We start from the raw sequence: 20,059 nt of genomic DNA on the forward strand, positions 1-20,059 counted from the left end.
GGGCTATACAAATAAAATTGATTTGATTTGATTTGATTTTGATTTGATTTGATTTGATTTCTTTGAGGAGTCTCCATTCATCACTGTCACACACTTGCGTAATAGGTGTAATGTCCGTAGACGCCTTGTCTTACTGACATAAGAATAATTCAAGAACGAGCCGACTTCGTAGGTTCTTAACTGTGTAGCTTTTACTAGCGTTCATCCGACATACAACCTTCATCACATGCGCGTCTCACTTCCTGTATACGTCACGCGCACTGCACGTACACCCGTGAGTAGGTCAAGTTAAACACGTGACCTTTCATTCATTACATCTCCCCCTCTAAGATGATTTTCTAACCTGTATATCACCCCCCTTTTCACAAAAAAAATAAAAAATCCCCCACAGTACACAAGTCCATACGCCTCACAAATCCAGCCGGATTGCTGGCTTGCTCACCCTGCCAGAGCGAGTAACATATGGTGTGGAAGTTGGCCTTTCTGCTGCTCGGGACTCATCCGTGTTTCCACTCTCCCCTGGAGTGACATGGTCAGGATCCCTGCTGACAAAGGTGAGTGTTTTAGGTGTGGCCAACAGGTGGCGCCTGTTCCTTCTGTAATGTTCACCTTGAGCTGTCTCCACTATGTAGGATCTGGGAGTGGAGCTCTGACTGTGAACAACTGCTGGCATTGTCCATGTTTTCTGTCCATCAGGTTTGGTGAGTACTGCGTCACCCGAGTTCAGTGGGCGCAGTGTCCGCACGCCGTTCCTGCGGTTGTAGTAGAAAGCCTGCCTCGATTTGGCTGCGGCGTCAGCGGTTTTGATCAGTTCCTCTTTAGGCCAGGCCGGTTTCAGGTTATGCTGCAATGTGGGTAAGGTGGTTCTGAGTCTCCTACCCATGAGCAATTCCGCTGGACTGGCTCCAGTGGAAGAAGAGGGTGTAGCTCTGTATGTCAACAGGGCGAGGAGAGGGTCTTCCTGCCTTAATATGCTTTTGGCTATCTGAACAGCCCTCTCTGCCTGTCCATTACTCTGGGGGTAGTGTGGGCTTGAAGTCACATGGATGAAATCATAATCCTCACTGAACCTCCTCATCTCTTCTGAAACTAGCTGTGGCCCATTATCGCTAACTACAATTTCAGGGATACCGAAACGTGCAAATGTAGCCTTCAGCCTAGCTACAACCTGACTGCTAGTAGTTGTTGGTAGATTTAGGATCTCCAAAAACCTGGAATAATAGTCAGACACTATCAAGTAGTTTTGCTTTTTGTACTCACACAGGTCTATGCCAACTTTCTGCCATGGTCTGGATGGGAGCTCACTTGACATTAAAGGCTCTTTTCTCTGTGTGTTCTTGTGTTCTCTGCAGAATTGACATTGCTGTATCTTTGTTGTAATGTGCTCTGTCATTTTGGGCCACCACACTGACTGGCTAGCTCTCTCTCTGCACTTAACTATCCCCTGGTGCCCGTCGTGTATTCTGTCTAAGATCACCTCCCTCATCTCTGTGGGAATGACGATACGACTGCCTCTGATGACTAAACCATCTACCGCAGATAACTCCCCTCTCACCTGATAAAAGTCTCTGACTGTGTCCGGCACTTTATCGACATACTCAGGCCAGCCGTGTCTGATGAAGCCCAACACTGTCTGGAGCTGCAGATCCCCATCCGTGCTCTGTTTTATCTCCTGCATCCTTTGAGGTGTGGCAGGCACCTGGCACACGATGGCATCAATGTGCGCTGCAACATCATCATGAGAAGCACCATCTCCGTAGCGCTGCTCTGGGCCTCTGGAGAGTGCATCAGCCACAGCTAAAGTTTTGCCTGGTGCGTATTCAGCCACTGCATTGAAACGCATCAGCCTCATTAACAGTCTCTGGCACCTAATGGGCACATTATCCAAGTCTTTGCTGTTCATGAGAGGCACTAGTGGTTTATGATCGGTGACAAGTCTGAAATTGTCAAGCCCAAACAAGTACTTCTCGAACCTTTCACATGCCCAGACGCTGGCTAAGCACTCTTTCTCGATCTGTGCGTACCTTGTCTCTGCGTCACTCAGCCGTCGGGAGCAGTAGGCCACGGGCTTCCAGTGTTCCCCGTGCTGCTGGAGCAGAACGCCTCCCAGCCCGTAGCTGCTGGCATCTGCTGACACCACCGTAGCCTTAGTGACGTCATAAAAGGTGAGTACTGGGGCGGTGGCGAGTGCTGCTTTAAGGTCTTGGAATGCTGTGTTCTGTGCAGGTCCCCACAGCCACTCTGTCGTTGCTTTAAGCAGTCCATAAAGCGGCTGACCTACAGTGGACAGCTCTGGGACGTATTTTGCCAAATAGTTCACCATCCCGAGGAACCTCTTGAGTTCCGTCACGTTCTGGGGCTGAGGAAAGTTCTCTATTCCGGCCACTTTGTCCGGGTCAGGTCTGATGCCTGCCTCGTTGATGATATGACCAAGGAAGCGGACTTGTTTCTGTTTGAACTTGCATTTCGCTTGGTTCAGTTTGAGACCTGCTGTTTCAATGACCCCCAGCGCCTCTGCTAGGCGCCGGTCATGGATTTCCTCAGTCTCTCCATGTATAAGGATGTCATCCATGTACACCTCTGTGCCCTCTAGCCCGGTCAGAGTTTCCGCCATCTTTCTCTGGAAAATCTCTGGAGCACTCGTTATACCAAATGGAAGGCGGCAGAAAGCATACCTCCCAAATGGGGTGATGAAAGTGGTGAGCCCCCTGCTGTCTTCATGCAAGGGGATCTGGTAAAACCCACTTGCTGCATCCAACGTTGTGAAGAACTTTGACCCTGCGAGCCTTGGCATTATTTCCTCCATAGTGGGCAGCACGTATTTCTCACGTTTCACCGCTCGATTCAGCCTCCTGAGGTCAGCGCAGCAGCGAACCTCTTTCTTGTTCGGTTTCAGCACCGGCACCATAGCGGCGCACCATTCTGTGGGCTGAGTCACTTTTTCAATAATGCCCTCATTTTCCATGCGCTGCAGTTCTTTCTTAACCAGTGGTACAAGTGGCAGCGGTATCCGTCTGGCTGTATGCACCGCGTATGGCTGGGCACCCTCCACCAGAGCTATCTTCACTGGGTCTGTTTTCAGCAGTCCACTTGAACCGAAAACTCCACTGACCTCATTCATCCGCTTCACTAGACCCATCTCCACTGCCTCTGGACGACTCAGCAGACAGCTGCCTCTCCCCTTGATCACATACACTGGAAAGGAGTATTGTTTCTCCTTGTAGTTGGTTGTGGCTTGAAACTGTCCTATGCAGCTGATGTTTCCACCTGGGCTTATGAAGCATGTGTCAGGAGGTCCCAGTTTTATGTTTGGCTTCAGCTTTTTAAATGTCCCTTGGTTGATAACAGTAGCGTCAGCCCCCGTGTCAATTTTAAAGGTTATTGGTACATCACTTATTGTTAAACTAACAGTCCAATCTTCCTGACTGCTATCTTTGCCAACTTCTCCCAGAAAGTACAGCTGTTTAACCTCTTCAGTGACTTCTCTCACCGCTTTAGAGTGACATACACGCTCCCAATGTCCCTTTTTATGACACTTGTTGCACTTACTGTTCGTTGCAGGACACTTCCGCTCATCGGTGTGCTGCGTCTTGCCGCACCTCCCGCATTCATCTACTTTGTTGGTTGCCGGACTGCCGCCACCATGACGCTGTCCGCCCTTTTTGTTTTGGCGTTCGTCCCGCCATCGGACAACATTGACGTTAGCCAGCAGGGCCTCTGGTTGGTTAGCTTGGAGGCTGAGCTGCTTTGTTATTGCCTCCGCCTGGCGCACTTGTTCAATGACTTTCACCAGAGTAAGGTCCGCTGTGAGCTGGAACTGACGGGAGAGCACCTTATCTTTTATGCCCACTACCAGACGATCTCTGATATGTTCATCCCTCTTGTCCCCAAACTCACAGTGTTCAGACAGCTCATACAATGTCCGGATGTACATCTCCGCTGTCTCTCCTGGCTGCTGGCTACGTTGATAGAAGCACGCCCTCTCATGTATGATGTTACGGCGGGGAATAAAGTAGTCATCGAACTTTTTCAGTACGATATCATAGTCCACTTTATCACCCTCCGCCGCGAAGTCAAACGAGCTGAATATCTTTTCAGCCTCGCTGCCCATTGCATAAATCAGCGAACTCACTTGAATCTCCCCGTCGTCTTTATCCAGCTTTGTCGCGAGCCTGAAGCGCGAAAACCGTTGTCTCCACTCCGGCCATTCAACGGGGCAGTCAAACTTGAATTCACTCGGCGGATTAAACTTCGGCATGACCGCTCGTGTTCCGATACACAGACTATTCTGACACCATGTAATGTCCGTAGACGCCTTGTCTTACTGACATAAGAATAATTCAAGAACGAGCCGACTTCGTAGGTTCTTAACTGTGTAGCTTTTACTAGCGTTCATCCGACATACAACCTTCATCACATGCGCGTCTCACTTCCTGTATACGTCACGCGCACTGCACGTACACCCGTGAGTAGGTCAAGTTAAACACGTGACCTTTCATTCATTACAATAGGTGTCAGATAAGTCTGTCTGCAGAGACTGATTCACAGCAATTTGGCACCTGATTGCATTGTCCTTTGCAAGTCCAGCTACTGCTCAGACGACTTGCTCTGCAATTGTCCTGTCACCATTACAGCTATCTCATGCTTCATCTCAACCACGGTGAGAGAATTCACCTCCAAGAGTGGTGACAGATCTGCTTTCAGTAAGCAAATGATGTCTTAAATCAACTGGATTTAGATAAGAGGCCTGTGGGGAGTAGGAACCCACAGATGAGAGACATCTCACACTGGAGGGTAAACACAGCATGTCTATCTCAGGTAGCTTAGTGTTATCAAAGCCAGATCCCAGCCATCGACCATCTTCTTTATACATCCATCCATTATCCAAACTGCTTATCCTGCTCTCAGGGTTGCGGGGGATGCTGGAGCCTATCCCAGCAGTCACTGGGCGGCAGGCCGGGAGACACCCTGGACAGGCCGCCAGGCCATCACAGGGCCGACACACACACACACACACACACACACACACACACACACACACACACACACACCAGTGTTGTAGTCGAGTCACTAAACCTCGAGTCCGAGTCGAGTCTCGAGTCCCCAGTGTTCGAGTCCGAGTCCGAGTCCGAGTCACCAAAGAAAAGTCGAGTCCGAGTCGAGTCCCCATTACCTGAGTCCGAGTCGAGTCCCTATTACCCTAGTCCGAGTCCGAGTCATCAAGGTTGAGTCTGAGTCGAGTTCCAAGATGGCTCCAGTGATCCACTCGGGCACAGTCAAAGATCTGACATACAAATAAAAAAGGTCTACATTAAACAAAAATGACACATCTGTCACCATTACAAAGGGAGTTTATTTACTTTGTGACACGATAGCCAAACAAATGCACACCCACACACTCGCACACATGCACGCGCAAGCATGCGCGCACACACACATTTTTAGAACAGTCTGAATTTCTTTGACATTTTGAACATTGGATGTGCTTCAAAACACATTGATAGCTGTAAATAGCATGATATTAGCAAATGGTGGAAACAGTATACAGAAGTAAGTTCCACAGCATACAATACATTCATAAAAACAAGTCAAAAGACATTGTCTCTCAGGAATAGTTAGGAACAAAAGGCTGGTGGCACTAGTTTTAAGCATACATGTTGCATTTCAAAAACATAAGATCTGACAGCATGGAACTACTCAACCTTGCACGGTGAGGCCTCATCAAAATGCCTCCATGACTAAATACCCTTTCAATGGGCGCACTGGAGGCAGGGATAGAGAATACCTGTGTGGCAATCTGATAGAGGGTAGGGAATTTGGATTTGTTTTGCTGCCAAAACCTGAGGCACGGGACTGAGTCAGAGTCCTGCTCAGCGATCAAGTTGAGGTATGCAGTCAACTGAGCCTGGCCAGACGGCTTCTTCTCGGTGGAGGAGGGAGTCCTCCTATAGTGGGAGAACATTCTCAACTGCTTCTCAGGAGGAGACTCTGAAAGTTCACCTTCCCCTGGTCCTGTTGCTTCCGCTGCATCTGCTGTTGATACCGCTTGCTTGTCACCCTCTGCCTTTATATACTCTGAAATGAGAGGGGGGCATGGAGGACTCATTACAAATATGTTATTGACTAGGCCTTCATGACAAATGACACGTCTATGTGCTTTATTGTAGTACCTTCAATGATATAAACATCACAACAATCAAATAGTTAATCACTTAACTAACATTAATCAAAACATTTCTCACCTTTGATCTCAGTCTTCAGCACATCTCTGATGTCACTGTCCAGCTGCACATCATGTTCTAGCCACTGGAAGCCAAATGCTGGGTCCAACACAGATGCTATGAAGTAGGCATTGGTGAAAGGAAATTTGGTAGGGCCTCTTCCTTCAGCTGGCTCACATCCTGGTATCTTGACTGCACTGAAAACCTCTGCAAACCTTGTTTTCAAGGAGCTCTCCAGAGCTCTCACCAGAGGCCCACAGTATCTGGCTTTTCCTCTTATTTCCTGCAGGTGACAGCGCAGAGTGAGGACACAGGGCACAATCACACTGACGGTGACAGTAGTCTCACCCTGAGTTAGGTTGGTTGCCTCTAAGAACGGATCAAGAACTTCGATCAGTTCTTTAAGCTGAGCATACTCTCACGGGGATAAGATAAGGCTTTTGTGCCCCTCTGATTCCAACACACTGGACAGCTTTTGCATGTCTAAATGCACATAAGCCTTCACCTGCTTCAGAGTGGAATTCCATCGTGTGGCATTCGCTGTTGGAATTGTTGCATCACCAAAACACGCTTCAAAGCAGTCTTTAAACGAGGTGCCACTGTGGAGGAGGTTGGCTGCACGGGATAGCTTTGCTAGGGTGCTTGACAGCCCACTGGTGTCTTTCAGACCATCTTTTATGACCAACTGCAGTGAATGTGTGAAGCATGATAGTCTCTGCATCTTACAGTTCTCAGCCAAAGTGTCATTGACTGTCTGTTGATCTTCTGGCATCAGGTCTTGCCATATTTCATCATCCTCCTCAAATGTGCTGGGATCATGAGCTTCAGCATCACAAGGATCCTCTAGGGGAAAGCTGGCCTGGAAAACTTTTCTCATGTTGGATGCATTGTCAGTTATGACAAAGTTGATCTTGTCCTTAATCAGGTATTCTTCAGCACAGCATTCAAACATCATTGCAATCTTCTCTCCTGAGTGTTTCCCATGCACTCTTTTGCAGGAAAGAAGATATGACTGAAGGCTGAGTTCCTGTTTTTTTTTTATCCATTGCCACTGTGTGTGCTGTCACTCCAAGGAATGACCGCATCTTTCGATCACTCCAAATGTCTGTGGTAACAGCAACACTCGATGCTTCTGCCAGCTGGTTCTTTATCTGTTCTTTCTTGACTTCCACCATTCCTGGAATGGTCACAGAGGAAATTGTGGATCTTGCTATGGGCCGGTACTGAGGGTCCAGGACATGCAGGAAGTGCTTGAAGTCCTCGTTGTCAACGATGGAGAGTGGCAAGCAGCACTTAATGATTAGATCTTTTACAAGGGCATCACTTATAGCCTTCTGACGTGGATGTTTGAGGTCGTACATCCTTTGCTGTCCATCATTTAAAAATGATGTGATAGTCTTCTGACCTGAAGCAGCTGGCATCACATCTGAAGCAGTGGAGGCACGGTATTCTTGAAACCTAGGGGAAGATAGGATACACACTTTAGCTTGCTGATGCCAAACTGTTTCAAGTAATCTTTCTCACAGCAAAAAATGTGTAACGTTATAGCTATAACAATATGCAATAACAATACAAATGTTACACATTATACACATAGTTGTTTGAACCATATCCAGTTAAGTTACATATTTAGTTATCTATATAACTAACATTACCATATTAGTAGATTAACTAATGTAAGCTAGCTGGATAAATGAAAAGTATGAGAAAAGATACATAATTTATGAGACAAACAGGACAGGGATTAATTAGCAAAACCCAGTCATTTCATTATTGATTTAAGTATGTTACATGCTACCTAGCTGAGCTTTAACTCTCTATCCTCCGTGAGTCTGTATGTTTATTCTGTATGGGTCAGGGAGGGTGTGACTTTGTTAGAAGACAGAGCCAGTTCATAGTACTGTTCAAAAGCTACATCGCGCGTGTCTATTTTTAGAATTTGGCACACCCAATGCTGCATATATGCAAAGAAAAATATCCCCATATTTACAGTAGCCTATGCCGTGTCACCAATCGTGATACGGTTCGGTAGTTTTCGGTACATCGGGGGGGGGGGGGGTGCCACATCCGTCAAATCTCGTACCGTCTCCAGCTCTCAAGAAAACCAATGGCGGCATCCACATTAGCTTTCTTCAATTAGTCCATTTGGCGAGTAATAGCCTACAATTATTTTTATTTGCATTGTAAAGTTGTGCACATTTTATCAACATTATGTGTGAATGCATATAGGCTAGACTTCTTCCTTCTCCGCACGTGGAGAATATTCATGGCGGAGACCTGCCATGTGCAGATTTGTTATTGCTAGTTAAGATTAATGCTAACACGGTAGTTCAGAGTGGTGTGTTTTTTTCTGTTAAGTGTATGCTACTTGGTAATTAGCTAAATGATAAATAGGAAAAATCAGTTTTAATCTCCCTATAACACGAAGACGCTGCGTGTTACTTACCAACTCATCATTAGTGAGATGGATGGCACGCTCGTACCGAAAGCGAACCGTACTGTGACTTTTCTGTGCAATGTTGCATTAGCACTCTAACAGTAACGTTACGTAACTTACTTATACAATCTCACTTGGTTCTAGTGATATGATATACCCGCCACACCACCTAACCCAACATCTTGGACCAGTGGTTGAGTTACTTCAGAGGCTATTGTTACCGTAGCTAGATGGCTAGCTAGCTAACGTTAACTGATCACCAACCATATCATCAACTGACTGCATATCACTTACTTTTCTGGGTGCATCCTTGACAGATGTCTGTTGAAGTTTGAGGTTGTCCCGGTCTTCTCCTCAATGGTTCGTTTACATATCGAACATCTAGCAGTGATCTTGCTGGAATTTGTTGTAAAATCTGTGTAAGCAAAGCGCACAATTCGGGGCGTCTCTTTCGGCATCTTCGCGCTACTGAACATGACGGTATGCACGCCACGTGAATCCGCATGTAGGTGGAACACACGTGCCTGCCCTTACACGAAATTGAATAATGTTACAGTACTAATATAGCTATCAATATATTTTAATAGGGCCTATTATTAAAAAAAATCTAACAAAAACAGCCTTTATCAATTAAAAAGTCAGAGTCCGGGTCTCCAACTTCCGAGTCCGAATGCAGTAAATTCGCGAGTCCGAGTCCAAGTCCGAGTCATCAGTGCTCAAGTCCAAGTCGAGTCACGAGTCATGAAAATCAGGACTCGAGTCGGACTCGAGTCCGAGTCCTGGACTCGAGTACTACAACACTGACACACACACACACACACACACACACACACACACACACACACACACACACACACACACACACACACACGCTTAGGGATAATTTAGTACGGCCGATTCACCTGACCTGCATGTCTTTGGACTGTGGGAGGAAACTGGAGCACCTGAAGGAAACCCATGCAGACACGGGGAGAACATGCAGACTCCACATAGAGGACGACCCGGGATGACCCCCAAGGTTGGACTACCCCGGGGCTCGAATCCTGGGCTTTCTTGCTGTGAGGTGACCATGTTAACCACTGCGCCACCATGCCGTCCTTCTTTATACAAAGGGAACACATTATACCGAGACCCACGTCACAGGTTTCTGTACCAGCTGACATGAGCACATGAGCAGCAACAGCAGAATGGCTTAGGCAAGTCATGAGCACCTACCTGCACTCTTTCTATTTCCATGTCAGAATAAGCAAAACACACACACACAGAGGTTATTGTGACCAGTAACACAACTGACCAGCTACTGCAAATAGACTTTAGGTCAACTCATGTCCAGCCTGGTGTGCACACACATACACACACGCACACACACACGCACACACACACACGGAAAACAGCTACACAAGCTAGAAAGAGCCAAGTATAACCAAATGTCCCACTTGGGAGTAAACCACACAGTGAGAGAAAGGGGCAGAGGAAAGAGGATAGCCTCTGTTAGCTGACTTCAGCTGAAGGGGGATGGAGGTGGGGCGCTGGGGGGGAGGAGTCATGGCCCCCCAAAAAGGAAGTCCTTTCAAGGTTTCTTTAAGAGGACCTCCTTGAAGCGTGTGTTCTTGAGGGCGACAGTAGGGTTGCAATAAAAGTGATTTGGCAAGTTCTATGAATGTGTGTGTGTGTGTGTGTGTCCTTCTGTCTATTCATGTGTGCCAATGGCATGTGTGAGTGATGCGATTAGTCACAGCCCAGCGCTCTGCCTTTGTGCTACAATGACCATATGAAGACAGGGGGATTTTCTTTGTAACCAACACCCCATGCCAGAAGCCTCTCCAGGGCACGTGTGGCTCCGTCGGCACCCAACAATGGCTTATTAACAGAGCCCAAAGTGCAGTTGTGCTCTCGATTCACTAATTTGATGAGGTGCAAAATTTGGCTACTCGTGGCTCATGAATTCACTGTCAGGAGAATACACAACTCCGCAATAAAGAGGCAATCTGCCCGGTGCAGATGAACATCGTTGTGTCCATAATCGTTCAAGTATTAAGGATTAATGACACATTAATGGTCTTTAAGCACTGCTGAAATATCGAATTTCGTTTGGGATATTTTCTATTGATCACACTAGTCAGTCAGTTTCTACTATGTTTAGGACTAATAATACGGATTAATAATCATGACCCCCCCCCCCCCGCCGTCCCGGTCTTTGCTCCACCCCCTCCGCCGAGCCGTGGAGGGCTGCAGACTACCACATGCTTCCGCCGATACAAGCGGAGTCGCCAGCCGCTTCTTTTCACCTGACGGTGAGGGGTTTCACCAGGGGGACGCAGCGCGTGGGAGGATCACGCTATTCCCCCCAGTTCTCCCTCTCTCTCCCCCCCTCCCCCTTTGAACAGGCGCCCGCCTGACCAGAGGGGGCGCTAGTGCAGCGACCAGGACACATACCCACATCCGGCTTCCCACCCGCGGACACGGCTAACAGACACGCCGGACCAAGCCACGGGGATTCGAACCGGCAAGCCCCGTGTTGGTAGGCAACGGACTAGACCACTACGCTACCGGGACGCCTCCGAGTCAGTCAATTTCTATTATGTTTAGGACTAATAACACGGATGATCACAATAGCTGGCGAAGAAATAATGTAACGTGCATGGATAAGTAGTGTAACCTATTTTTCTGGACTTGCCTGTTAGTGATTGTAAGTTCCTGTTATAAGCTGTCGCCACAGTATATGCCTTGAGCTCTTATTCTGAAGGCTGAAGAGAGAGCGGAAGTGCTGTACGCAGCGTTGTTGCTGTGGAGTTCTGTTGGGGGAAGAATCCAAATAAAGTGGTCCTCATGTGAAAGTGGAACCTCCGTATTGTTATTTTATAGTTTCATACAGTATAGGCGACATCTACAAACCCTCGGTTACATTGGTGGCAGCGGTGGGATCCGGAAGTGTGCAGATCCTCAGAAGTCTCTTCGGAGCGCGGGAATAACAAAGCGCGAGGGCGCGCTTCCGGGAGAGGGTGACGGCTGGAAACTACTAATAAGACACGTTAGCCCCTAGCTAACGGAACCCAGCCACTGAGGATGCACAAGCCAGTGCATCCTTAGTGCCGGTCCCAAGCCCGGACAAATGGGGAGGGTTGCGTCAGGAAGGGCATCCGGCGTAAAATCTTTGCCAAATCAAATATGCGGATACCGATTGGCTAGACAGAGGGACCAAGCTGCAAAGGATGTGCAGCAAGTTAGGGCGATCAAGGATAGAGATGGAAATGTGCTGACAAGCGAGGAGAGTGTGCTTTGAGGGGCTGATGAATGAAGAAAATGAGAGAGAGAGAGAGAAGGTTGGATGATGTAGGGATAGTGAATCAGGAAGTTCAGCGGATTAGCAAGGAGGAAGTGAGGGCAGCTATGAAGAGGAGGAAGAATGGAAAGGCAGTTGGTCCTGATGACATACCTGTGGAGGCATGGAGATGTTTAGGAGAGATGGCAGTGGAGTTTTTAACTAGATTGTTTAACACAATCCTGGAAAGTGAGAGGATGCCTGAGGAGTGGAGAAGAAGCATACTGGTACCGATTTTCAAGAACAAGGACGATGTGCAGAACTGTAACAACTACAGAGGTATAAAGTTGATCAGCCACAGCATGAAGATTCGGGAAAGAGTAATAGAAGCTAGGTTAAGAGGAGAGGTGACGATCAGCGAGCAGCAGTATGGTTTCATGCCACGAAAGAGCACCACAGATGCGATGTTTGCTTTGAGAATGTTGATTGAGAAGTATAGAGAAGGCCAGAACGTGTTGCATTGTGTCTTTGTAGATTTAGAGAAAGCTTATGACAGAGTGCCGAGAGAGGAGGTGTGGTATTGTATGAGGAAGTCAGGAGTTCCAGAGAAGTATGTAGGAGTGGTGCAGGATACGTATGAGGGAAGTGTGACAATGGTGAGGTGTGCGGTTGGAATGACAGATGGGTTCAAGGTGGAGGTGGGATTACATCAAGGATCGGCTCTGAGCCCTTGTTTGTTTGCAATGGTGATGGACAGGTTGACGGACAAGATCAGGAAGGAGTCTCAATGGACGATGATGTTCGCGGATGACATTGTGATCTGTAGCGAGAGTAGGGTGCAGGTTGAGGAGAGCCTGGAGAGGTGGAGGTATGCACTGGAGAGAAGAGGAATGAAAGTCAGTAGGAGCAAGACGGAATACTTATGCGTGAATGAGAGGGAGGACAGTGGAATGGTCTGGATGCAAGGAGTGGAGGTGACAAAGGCATTTGAGTTTAAATACTTGGGGTCAACTGTCCAAAGTAACGGGGAGTGCAGTAGAGAGGTGAAAAAGAGAGTGCAGGCAGGTTGGAGTGGGTGGAGAAGTGTGTCAGGAGTGATTTGCGACAGAAGGGTATCAGCAAGAGTTAAAGGAAAAGTTTACAAGATGGTTGTGAGACCAGCTATGTTATATGGTTTGGAGACAGTGGCACTGACGAAAAGACAGGAGGCGGAGCTGGAGGTGGCAGAGTTGAAGATGCTAAGATTTTCACTGGGAGTAACGAAGAAGGACAGGATTAGGAACGATTATATTAGAGGGACCGCTCAGGTTGGACGGTTTGGAGACAAAGCAAGAGAGGCAAGATTGAGATGGCTTGGACATGTGTGGAGGAGAGATGCTGAGTATATTGGGAGAAGGATGCTGAATATGGAGCTGCCAGGGAAGAGGAGAAGAGGAAGGCCAAAGAGGAGGTTTATGGATGTGGTGAGGGAGGACATGCAGGTGGCTGGTGTGACAGAGGAAGACGCAGAAGACGGGAAGAAATGGAAACGGATGATCCGCTGTGGCGACCCCTAACGGGAGCAGCCGAAAGTATTAGTAGTAGCCCCTAGCTAACGGGTCTGACCCTTTAGTCGAGCGGTTAGTGATGTCGCCTTGTGGTGCAGTACACCCCGTATCGAATCCCGCACCGGGCAAGAAAATAACCGGTTACAGTAGACATGTTGGTCCTTGACTAATGGGTCGGACCCTTTAGTCGACTGGTTAACGTTGTTGCTTGCGGAGTGGGACACACGTGTTCGCGTCCCGGCTGTGGCGACGGTCTCCGGGCTGCCCCCCCCCCCGCATTGGCTATACTAATTTTGGCTACAAAAGCGCAGTTTGATCACTATCTTTCTGTTAACTACTATGGACTACGCAGACAGTCGTCGGGTTTCTAACATTCAGTAGTTGAGACACGGACCCAGCCAACAGTATAGCCGCTGTGTTAGAATGTGGGCTTCTGCATTCCAACGGATAATGTGCTGGCAAGACCATGAAGGTCTTGGCCAGACAGTATGTGTGAACCCTTTAGTGGGCCACGGTCCAAATCCTTCCGCTGTAACCCGCTGGGCTCGCCGTCTTCTCTTTCATGGAGACAAGGGGAAACTTCGCTCCCTCTGTACATATGTGGGCCTGTGGTCTCCATCCTGGAAACCAGGGCCGCCATGTCTCCTTCGCTTTCGCGGCGTGAACCGAAGGCGGTGTTTGCATTTCCGCCTGTATTCGTGCGTTTGCGTCGACCGCATGCGCTGACGCGACAAAGAGCAGCCAAGCCGCTGTGACGTCATTTCACATGACAGCGGCTTCTGTACGTGGGTGCAGCGGATCCCCTCTGCTCCTTTCCTCGTGCATGTTAAAATCGGGTTCATGTGTGTGCTTGTCAGAAGAATGTGACCCTGTCAACATATAATAATGGTTATTAAAGTGCCTAAAAAGGGCGGCGCAGTGGTTAGCGCGGTCGCCTCCCAGCCAGAAGGTCCTGGGTTCGAACCCTGGGGGTAGTCCAACCTTGAGGGGGAGGGGTCGTCCTCTGTGTGGAGTTTGCATGTTCTCCCCGTGTCTGCGTGGGTTTCCTCCGGGTGCTCCGGTTTCCTCCCAAAGACATGCAGGTCAGGTGAATCGGCCGTACTGAATTGTCCCTGGATGTGAATGTGTCGGCCCTGTGACGGACTGGTGACCTGTCCAGGGACTGCTGGGATAGGCTCCAGCATCCCGCGACCCGAATTTGGATAAGCGGCTTGGAAAATGGATGGATGGATGGATGGATGGATGGATGGATACTACTAAAAACTGTGTCGATCTGTGCAATATCTATTTATCTGTTCTTATTTACGAACGCAAATAATGAAAAGCTACATGCGGTCTTTCCTCAAACAAAGTAGCGCCGCCATCATCTAAGAGACCCATTCTCGCTTCTGACGATCGAAACTATTTATCTGTTAATCCTGCTTCCTGTGCAGTGCCACAAGCTTCGCGCACCACCGGAACCGGTCTCGTCACAGCCTGCTTATAGCACACCCCAATTCTGTTACAGCTCCGATGTTACCCATACTTGGCTCTACTCTCATCATTATATTTTCACTCTTTCTACTAACGATGTTTATTTTTCAGTTTCTTAACAATATCGATGTCTTAACGCTGTCAGTTTAAACGTATCTTGCTGTGTACACGTGACTGTGTTATGTGTCACTGAGCAAAATGTACCACGTCAAGTTCCTTGTATGTGATCGTACTTGGTCGATAGTAGTCTCTCTCTCTCTCTCTCTCTCTCTCTCTCTCTCTCTCTCTCTCTCTCTCTCTCTCTCTCTCTCTCTCTCTCACACACACACACACACACACACACACACACACACACGCACACACACTCACCCACTTTCCCACACACACTCACCCACTTTCCCACACACACACGACTTGGGAATGATGCCAGACACAAACCACACTCGTATTTTCAACTGACGGTTTTGCAGGACACTCCTCTTTCTTATCACGCATTCTCTCCATGTCCTTTTACGCATTAACTGTTGGTAGCGCTTCAGTTCTCGTTCCCTCAGTACGACACCATAACTCGGATGATAACATAGTCCTCCTTGCTGGCTTATAATTGTCTTGTTTTTGTTTGTTTGTTGTTGTTGGGGGTTTTTTTTTGCATGCACATACGCTCGCTCATATGAGCAGCTGTGTTCGGGGCTGACAGGCAGTCAAAGGAGCGATAGCAGTGTAGTGGCAACGTCACACAACAGATAGTCGCAAACAAAGTAAGAACGCTAAGAGGCAAGGCATTAATGTTTAGCACGCAGCTGCGGGCCCCCGTCATAACACTGTGAAGTGTGTGTGTGTTTGTCGTGGCGGGGGGGAGGGAGGGGGGGTGAACAGGTGATGAGGCAACATTGCAACAGAGAACTGATGCAACATTGCCACGGCTAACGTTTGCCGCCCAGCGCCGGGACTGGTCGTGTTACTGTCGACTAGCAGACCCTTCGCTAAGGCGCTGGTCATCCGTGGATGGGGGGGGACACATTTTGACTCAACACGTGCTCCGCTCTCTCTTCCCATGCCTCGCCGTGGCTCCCATTCCTGCTCTTTTTTCCCTGCCGTGATGTTTCTGACTTTGACCGGCCGTGTTTATCCACCTCTGCGGGACACAGAGGCCCTCTTTGCAAACTCTTTATTCTCACAAGTTCTCAGCAAATAAACTGCTCGCCATAGGAGCCTCTGTTCCCCCGAGGAGCCCCAGACTGCAGGCTGCTAGTCCCAGACACACCGACAGCTGTATCTCTCCGGGCGGGACCTCTGCTAGCGTATAGTCTCTCATTACCATCGCCGTCAGGGACCACGCTGTAAGAGTGGCCCAAGGACTGGAGCCACATGATCGTTTATCGTCTTTCACCGGTATTGTTTTGGGACGAGCTTCGGATATTGTCATCCCCGTGGCACATTGTGTTGTCTAAACTAACCACGAGAGTCCATTCCCTGTGATGATTCCTGCACATGTTAAGGAAATATCATGACATATTTATCCACCCATTATCCAAACCGCTTATCCTGCTCTCGGGGTCGCGGGGGTGCTGGGTCCTATCCCAGCAGTCACTGGGCGGCAGGCGGGGAGACACCCTGGACAGGCCGCCAGGCCATCACAGGGCCACAATAAGAGATCCACATTATCAAAGGGTCATTCGAATACTAAAGGGAATAGTAAGTGTAACGTGAATGTATGCATGGGTTTGTACCTTTTAACACTGAGACGCGACAAGAAAAGATTTATATCGCGCAGAATCCTCCACGATCATCACTACTATGGATTACATGACACAGTGCCACACACTATGTGGACACTTCTGAACGTTACATTTGTGCATTTTTTTGGGGCAGCTATATCTCCCTATACTATTGTGGCGAATTCGGGGGCCAGCTCGGGACGCCGCATCCGGGACGCGAACCCGTAGCTCCCACACCGCAAGCGACTACGTTAACCAGTCGACTAAAGGGTTCGACCCATTAGCCAAGGGCTAACATGTCTACTTATCCATGCACGTTACATTGTCCCCGCGCTTCAGCATATCAGCTCCCTCACACCTCTGGACACACGCGCTTCCGATGACCTCACGGTCTCACCATCCCACTTCTGACACCAATGCAGTGAATTCGAGGGGGTAGTAGACACGTTAACGGGTCGGACCCTTTAGTAGACTGGTTAACGTTGTCGCCCGCGGTGCAGGACATACAAGTTCGCGTCCCGGCTGTGGCGACGGTTCCCCGGCTGCCCCCTCGAATTCGCTGCACTATTGTAACGTACACAAATAAGTAGACACGTTAGCCCTTGGCTAACGGATCGGACCCTTTAGTCGACTGGTTAACGTTGTCGCTTGTGGTGCAGGAGACACGGGTTCGCGTCTCGGCTGTGGCGGTTCCCGGGCTGCCCCCCTAATTCGCTGCATTTGTGTCAGAAGTGGGATGGTGAGATCGTGAAGGACCATGAGGCCAGCGTTTCCCGCAGGAGGGGGGTAGTGTAACGTACACGAATAAGTAGACACGTTACCCTTGGCTAACAGGTTGGACCCTTTAGTCAAGTGGTTAACGTTGTCGCCTGCGGTGCAGGAGATACGGGTTCACCTCCCGGCTGTGGCGGTTCCCGGGCTGCCCCCCCCCCTAATTCGCTGCAGGGCTAACGTGTCTACTTATTCGTGTACGTTCCCGCCTCTTTTGGGAAGCGCGTCCCCACGCTTCAGCATATCAGCTGCCTCACGCCTCTGGGCGCAGGCGCTTCAAACGGTCTCACCATCCCACTTCTGACACCAATGCAGCGAATTCAGGGGGGTAGCCGGGAACCGCCGCAGCCGGGACGCGAACCCGGGTCTCCCGCACCACGGGCGACTACGTTAACCAGTCGACTAAAGTGTCCGACCCGTTGTGTCTACTTATTCGTGTATGTTAAACTATCTTTTTCTATCCCTGTGTTGAGAAAGAGAGCAATGTGTCAAAAAAAATGAAAATAAAAATGCTCCACATATGTCTGGATGTACTTGGCGAATAAAGGATTCCGGTTCTGAATCCGGTTTCTGTGATTGTGATTCTCCTCCACAGATGCGCGCCGCTGCATGTGTGGATTACCCATCAGCCGAGACACGCAGGATACGCGTTATAAGCGCCGTCACTGCACGTTTCCCGCTGCAGACCAGACAAAATGTCCCGGGTCGGAGTAAGAAGGAAGGAAGCGCCCGTTTAGCCGAGAGGCCACTTCCGACACAGCCCGGCCCGGCGACACACGTGTTAGCTTCACTCGAGTCCGTTCGTGAGTCCAGGGAGCCGCTCTCACATCCTCTCTAACGCGACACACTCGATTCAGACGCCCCACCGCCAGGAACAGTCAGTAAATAAACCCGCATTCACATAGATCGGCACGTGCCTGGATGCTTCACGTGAGAAAAAAACAAAAACAAAAACGTAACGTGGCTTTTAATGTACCTACACTACAATAAAAGCAAAAAGATCACCACATTGCTGTCACACATCTCTTGTTATGAGCTCTCTCCCACGATAGAAGAAGGGAATAAAGACTTCCTATATCTCCCAAAGGTCTTCTAAATACACAGTGGGTGTCAACGGGGAGGAAATACTTCACGTGCGACACATTCCTAACTCATCTCAAAGTTGAACAAGTTCATGTGGACACGTCGGATGATGCCAGATGAATTGATTCAGCTTTCTCTGATTGTTTTACCTGGATTACTGAACACGCATGAAGACGTCCGTACTCCGATGATTTGGTTTTTTGTTTTTTTTTTGGAGGGGGGGGGTGGACATGTTGAAAGTTTTGATGAAATGCCACGTGCGAGAGAAATTTGGTCGTCTCCGCTGGACGTCCCGGTCCGTTAAGCCACCTCGAGCGTTTTACAGCGTCCCGGTGAAGGGAAACCAACTCTGGTTTATTTGCCACGTGTAGTTACCCCGATCCCTCACCCCACGCCTGTCCCGCGTTGCACCGACCAGTGCAGCTCACTTTTAATGCGAACCCTCCCCCCGAGCGGGATGAGAACTGAACGTGTCAAGACAAACACACAAAAAAGTTTACTTACTTACTCAAGTCTGAAGTCTTCTCCAAAACTGACCCAAAAAACCCGTTCTCCCTGAGCCTTGGTGTGCTCACTTTATGAAAGGGACAAAAAATAAGGGAGTTTTTTTTACAGTGGGGGGGGGGCGTTATAGCGAAGTAAACATTGAAAGCATAAGGCCTGAATTAAACTTGCGGGGCTTCTTTGCGTCCGGACGGCTGCTTTGTCGGGTTGTCTGGTGTTGTCTACCCGGGCCACAATGCGAGTCCACAGCGCTGCTCTGTGTGGTTTCACCGCTGACTCCCCCCTCTTCCCTTATTTGACTCGTAATTCCCTCCCTCTCTCTCTCTGTCTTAACCCACCCCAGCAGACAAAGGGTGGAGGGTGACTAGTTGACTTGCTACGACTTGGCTGCCATTGCTCAACTGCCCTTGGGGTGGCTTATGTATGTATAGATAGATAGATAGATAGATAGATAGATAGATAGATAGATAGATAGATAGATAGATAGATAGATAGATAGATAGATAGATAGATAGATAGATAGATAGATAGATAGATAGGCTTTTGGTGTCTGTTTTGGTGGCAGTATCATGCACACCGTTAACACAGCCATCAAGAAGCATGCCAAAAAATGTGATTATTCAAATTTACCCATTTCAAAGATAGCCTCATAGAAAAAAAAACAAAAAACAAAAACAAAAAACCAATAGCTATTCCTCATAATGCATTTTCTGTTGGAGAATTCACTTCACAACTGACCATCAAGTCAAGTTTATTTGTACAGCCCAACATCACAAGGTATAGACCTGAATGGCTTTGACAGCATATGACAGTATACAACACATTCCATCATTGGGCGAATGAGGAAGAACTCCACAAGAAAATCCTTATCAGGAAAAAGCATGGGAGAAACCTCAGGGAGAGCAACAGAGGAGGCATCTCTCTCCTTGGACGGACAGACACGCAACAGGTGTCAAATGCGCAAAATATGCAAAAATAACAGAAATATAATGCAACGTCCTAGATTACACACAGAGCAAGGTAGTGTAGAATACATACAGTTA

At 48.5% G+C, this 20,059-nt stretch overlaps 1 protein-coding gene across 1 annotated transcript in view; it reads right to left on the bottom strand.

Moving 5' to 3' along the window:
- Window positions 1-19,130, bottom strand: part of slc43a1a (solute carrier family 43 member 1a) — a 43,426-nt gene extending 24,296 nt beyond the window's left edge. Inside the window, exon 1 of the mRNA XM_056273845.1 lies at window positions 19,021-19,130. The gene's annotated coding sequence lies outside the window, so the exon portion shown is untranslated. The remainder of the gene's footprint in view (window positions 1-19,020) is intronic.
- Between the last annotated feature and the right edge of the window lie 929 nt (window positions 19,131-20,059).

This window comes from Lampris incognitus, chromosome 1 (genome assembly GCF_029633865.1).
Source record: "Lampris incognitus isolate fLamInc1 chromosome 1, fLamInc1.hap2, whole genome shotgun sequence".
Classification (NCBI taxonomy): domain Eukaryota; kingdom Metazoa; phylum Chordata; class Actinopteri; order Lampriformes; family Lampridae; genus Lampris; species Lampris incognitus.